Consider the following 5,899-nt stretch of genomic DNA (forward strand, 5'->3'; position numbering starts at 1 on the left):
AAATAAATAAATAAATAAATAAATAAATTCCAAACTGTGATGTTGGCCCAATCTTTTTTTTTTTTTTTTCCAATCATATTTTTAACCAGCCTCCCAGGTTGCTGGCTAGCCCACAGATTGGCTGTTTTTCCTTTTTGTTTGTTTGTTTGTTTTTGGTCTAGTGCTCACCATTGGTTTAGTCCTTTGTAGGATGACTACACATCCCAGTTTGCCCAGCATAATTGTCGTTCCAGAGCCATTATTATTTTTTTCTCAGTGTTTTAAAATTGAAGTATAGTTGATTTACAATGTTGTGTTAGCTTCTGTGATTCAGTTCTGCATACATATATATCTGTTTTTTTTTCAGATTCTTTTCCCTTACAGGTTATTACAAAATATAGAGTATAGTTCCTTGTGCTGTAGAGTAGGTCCTTGTTGGTTATCTATTTTTATATACAGAACAGTTATTCATAATGCCTTCAAAACTATCTTGGTTTGGATAGGACATTATTTGGTTATACCACTCATTAGTCTCTGGAGCTGTACAACATGACTACTTATTCCGAAAGCAGGAACTGTGGGACGAGAGTGTGGTGCTGATCGGTAACTGGGCTGGGGAGGGTGGTACTGAGTAACATCTCTGCTCCGTGTAGGGTATAGTAATGGTGGCCTTGAAGCATCTGTGAGGTGTCCAGAGATACTCCACTGGGGATAGGGTCTCATGCTAATGGAAGGGAACAGATAGAGCATGGCATGTAGATAGGTGTCCAGAGACCTAAATCTAGCAGGGGTAAAGGTAGATCCATAGTCTGAGTATTCAGATAGGGGTCAGAGGAGAGAATGGTTTGACAGGTGGTTGAAATTGGCACGTCTTTATCAGGCAGAGGGTTTTTTCTCTGGATCAAGGGTTAAGGGGACAGGACTCAGGCATGGAACATCACACGGCTCTGGTACCATATTCCAGTCACAGACTGACTGGGCAGGATCTAGTCACTAACAGACTGGACAACAGGATCAAATTTAGCTATGAAGTGACAAAGCAAAAGGGAGCATGACCTAGCAGTGAGACTCAAGTACAGGTATATTAGGAAAATTACACTGAGCTGGCTTATTCCCAGGCAAAAAGCTTATTATGCTGGATTATTTTATTTATTTATTTATTTGAAGTATAGTTGATTTAAAATGTTGTGTTAATTTCTCCTGTACAGCAAAGTGATTCAGTTTCATATGCACACAGGCACAATTTTTTTTAATATTCTTTTCCATTATGGTTTATCATAGGATACTAAATGTAGTTCTCTGCTATACAGCAGGACCTTGTTGTGGATCCATTCCATACATAGTAGCTTACTTACTATGATTTATTCTTCAGCACCAACGTGAAGGCTGGAACGTCAGTGAGTATAAATCCAAAGGTAGGAGTTTCCCAATCTGGGGAAAAGAGTAGGAAGTCGGGAGCCCCATGCTTTTTGATAAACTTTGCTCCTTGGTGAGCCGAAATAAGTATATATCTGGTATAGGAAGATTCTGGATGGATAGAATTCTAAACTCATATCTGGATAAAACCAAATTCAATTAAACATTGTTTGACAGCAGCTAAGAATGACTGAGAAAAGTCCTCAAGTTATCTGTATTTTAAAAAATCCCACTTTAGATTGGTTTCAGTGTAAGTATAGGGCCTTAGAATTACGGAGGCTATGTTTATATTTGCCTATTTTAATAAATTTATATAAAGATGAATGAACAGCTCACATTTTCCTTCAGTCAACTCTGACAGTGTCACAAGCTCTAAATATAAGCAAAGTGTCTATGAAAAGAAACAACAACACTATTTTCTGATGCCTCGCCCTGTAAACATGAGTTTATAAAATGACAGAAACTACTGGGCTTTTATGCTGGGAAACTGTAATTGGGAAACACATGTTAACTAGTGATATTTGGAGAAGGCTGAAGTGTCTGATGACAGACGGAGGGGAGGGCTGGCGAGGTGTGGAGAGGGAAGTTTTGAGATTATTCTGTGTGTGTGTCCGGAACCATAAAATAGCATGACTAGAGGCATGTGTTGTGGTAGAACTAATAGCTAGGCAAAGGGTGGTTTAAAGAAACCTGTTGGAAAATTAAGTGTCCTTTTGAGGTAATATCCCATAGAAATGCTGAAAGGCATTGCTCCTAAGTCAAATCTTGAAGGGTTCCAAGATAAGTATAAAAAAAAATTAGCTCTGTTAAAATTACCATTAAAAGAATTAGGCATACGTCTTTTTGTTTTGTTGTTATTATCTAGATAGAGAAGAGAAATGTCTTTGTTTCGAGGGAAAAATGGGTAACAGGTGTTTTGTTTGTGTGGTTTGTACTTTTGTGTGTGTGCGTCTACCATAGAGTAGCAGATCATGTCTTTTTACAACTCCTGGGAAGACTTACATTCTTCTCTACCAAAACGCTAGCCTGGTGGAAGCTGACAAAAGTCATTATTATGATTTTTGGCTCAAGAGAATAATGATATCTTGGAAAAAGTGAAGGAGTGTGGCAATGAAAGAAAGACATCTGTAATGCAACAGACAAATTAGTAAACAAAAGATACAGTGTTTCTTTAATTGGATTCTCATGGCCTATTGGTTTAAAATATGCTGACCAAAGGCACTGTCTGGATTTCTAAATCGGTTTTTCCAGTTTGGGTTTAATAGAATTCAACAGACTTTTATTAAGCATCCACTCTGGAGCCAGACAGCCTGAGTTTGATTCTCGCCTTTATTATTCTGCCTCTCTGTGCAGCCATCTCCTCATCTGTAAAATTGAGCGGCTAACAGTAGTACTTACCCTCTATAATTATTTTGACGAGGAACTGAATTTTGATTACGTATAAAGTGTTCAGACCTGTCCTTGCCGCTTTGACACACCAAGTCAACTGAATTAGAAACTGGGAATTTAAAGATACTCACACTGTCTTTGTGAGAGAGACAGGTAAGCCAGGTAAGCGACCCCACAATTTCAGTATTTTCTGATGGAGACAAGAAAACATTTGTCAAAAGTTGCTGTGGGCCCTGAGGTGGAACAAACAGCAATCTTAGGGGAATAGTTCTCTGGAGTAAAACTCAAGACAGATTTTCTGTAGGAAAGAAAAAAAAAAAAAATTCCTCCGAAAAGTCCCAGAAACAAAGAGTAGACGAAGCCGTAGGCTGGGAATCATTCATTTGCAGCTTTTTGAGCTTCCTTCCTTGCTGGGCCCATCGCCGCCTCTGGCCCCCGTTTAGACACTTGGTAAAACCATGACAGAGACGGTTTTAAGTTCTAAGTTCATTTGTGCTCTTAGAGTCTACTTGAGTGTAATGGCATTGTGATAACTGGAATAACAGATGACCATCCTCAGCCTAGTTCTCTGGACTGTTGGGTAGTTATTGACTTCTGGGTTGGGTTAGAATAACGCCATGAAGGATGATCAGCATTTTTGTGTCATAGATCTTCTCTTCTACTCTCTGTCAGCTCTAATGAATGAAGAAGAAGAGAGGTGAGTATTGTTAAAAAGAAAAAAGAGAGAGGAAGACGTTTTTAAGACCAGTGTGTGGGAGTGATGCTTTAGGATAATCTGGACGTTGTAATAATTTGTGATTCTCTAACCTGTGAAAACTGTAAACTGTTCAGCAATATAAAGTTTTTATACATTTGTGGATGTGCAGAAATGTGACTTTATTTCTCTGTAACTGAACCCAATTTAGTTCTGGAAACTTTTCTTCTGCCATTAGTGGGAAAACATGTAATATTGCTGCTTCAAGTTAGTGTCTCTTTATAATGCACTTGGGGGTAACCATTCAGTCAAATTTAAGATGTGACGCAGTCTGCAAAATTCTCAGTCATTCTTAGGGCTGCTGTTCCCATTCTGTAGTTCTTCTCCCACCCCTACCTTCACCCCAACTGCAGCAAACTCCAGATGGAGTCTCAGTGGCAGGGAAGCACTGGGGGGAGGAAGGTGTCCATCCAGTCTATGGTCCCATGGCCTTTGTTGTGTGTCTTATCCTGCTTGGACTTTGGCCTTTGTCTTCATGTTATTCCCTGTTGCTGTGTCAGAAGCTGGGCATCTTGCGGTTGATTTTTAGGTTAAGATAAAACCATGATGACTGCCTGCTGATTCATTGGCTGACTCCATGGTTCTCCATGCTCAGAATCATCGCTCCCTACCGCGAGTGCTGCAGCAAAAGCTCTGCCAGGCCTCCCTTGAAGGGGTCTTGGGAATGATTCTGGATCTCTGACAGTCCACTGGAGCCAGGAAGACAGGGAAACTCAGAGCTCTCAATCCCATTCTGCCCTGCCATACTTCGCCACCATTGCTGCTGTGAGGTATCTACCCACACTGACTAGGAAGACGCATCAAAATTGTTCCCCCAAAGGGATTCAGACAGGAAGCTGGCCAAAGCCTCTGATGTTTGTGGATACCCTCAGTCAATCTGAATTTTTTTTTTACCATCTTACCACCCCATCTCCTGTTCAGCCCCCTGCAAGACACACACTTGCATACACACACCTTTGAGGACCTTGATGGTGTTTAAACTTTAGTTAGAGACTTTGGTCCTTACCTCTCTCTGCCAACCCATCAAACTTTTGTCTCTTTTCCTAGAGCCAGGAAAACTGCTCTAATATCGTGTTGTGCTATTGCCATGCTCTTTCAGTATCTTTCGTATAAACTCTCAATTCTACATGTTCCAAGCCAAATGCCTTTGGAACATCAAACGCACCACTTTTCTTTCAAGCTCTCAGAGTAGAAAGTGTGGGTTCAAGACAGTTGCTTTTGCTGATCTCATTTAAATAATTCTATCTTGAAAGTTAGAATTGGACAACTGTGTCTTTGTTCTTGGCTCTATGTGCCTGTCTCTCTAAGCTGAAGCTGTCTCAGCTTTACTGGGTAGAACAACAAAATCAGTAAGAGTGAAAAACAAATCAGATGATATTAAAAAAACCCCAAAAAACCACACCCACCTCACCTGTTAAATCTTATTGCCTCCCTCTGAATTGTTATCCCACACCAGGGGAATACTCAATCATTTTATAGCCCTGACTTTGTGATGATGAGTCAGGCTGCAATCCATGCATATTTATAAACCCAAGTGTTAGTTTGTCATGATGTGTTACAGATGAGCTAATGTTAGATACAGAGGGGAAACTGTTGGTCAAAGTTTAAATTCTCCCCTCTGATTCACTTGGATGTCTTTACAATTTATTGAAACCTTCTGGGATCTTATCTCTAAAAGTGACATAATGACTCACTTACGATGATAAAGCATACTGTGGGTACTCCTGGAGATGATGGAAAGGTGTCACCAGCCAACCAAATTCTACTATCAGAGACGTAAAATGAGTAGAAATGGTTCTTGAAATGACCCCTGTGTAGTTCCTGAAATGGCAGCTCCTTGGATAATCACCACTGTGAATTGCTGCTGATGGCTTTTACCGGAAGTCTCTGGTGTGATGAGGACCACTTGAACGCCGACTGTGTCGGGGTGGTTTGTTGCTTTCTGCTACTTAACATTCAGAATGATCCATGGTTCTTTCTAAACTGCTGTTCAAAACCTCAGGGTCTTATCAGTGGGAGTTTAAGTATCACTGCCCAGTAATTGTAAGACCTGCTTGCCTCAGAGTTTTTCAAAGAATGACATAGTATATGTGAACACTGCAAACTTCAACTTTGTGCAAGTGTTAGGTGATTGTTATTATTTTTACTAACTCTACTACTGTATTCTCTTTTCCCTTCGTCTATTTCTCTTTCTTTTCAATGCTTTGGGATAGTCATGCCTATTAAGCTTGAATTTTAAAGAAAGTCTCCTTTCTTCAGAGTCGGCACCCTAGCTGGTCAGCGTCATCTGTATCTTTTCCACCTTTTTTTTTTTTTTTTTTGCGGTACGCCGGCCTCTCACTGTTGTGGCCCCTCCCGTTG

General features: G+C 40.2%; 1 protein-coding gene across 5 annotated transcripts in view; it reads left to right on the top strand.

Moving 5' to 3' along the window:
* Positions 1–5,899, top strand: part of BCKDHB (branched chain keto acid dehydrogenase E1 subunit beta) — a 250,090-nt gene that overhangs the window by 134,981 nt on the left and 109,210 nt on the right. The window lies entirely within an intron of this gene.

Source organism: Physeter macrocephalus, chromosome 11 (assembly GCF_002837175.3).
Source record: "Physeter macrocephalus isolate SW-GA chromosome 11, ASM283717v5, whole genome shotgun sequence".
In the NCBI taxonomy this organism is placed as follows: Eukaryota; Metazoa; Chordata; class Mammalia; order Artiodactyla; family Physeteridae; genus Physeter; species Physeter macrocephalus.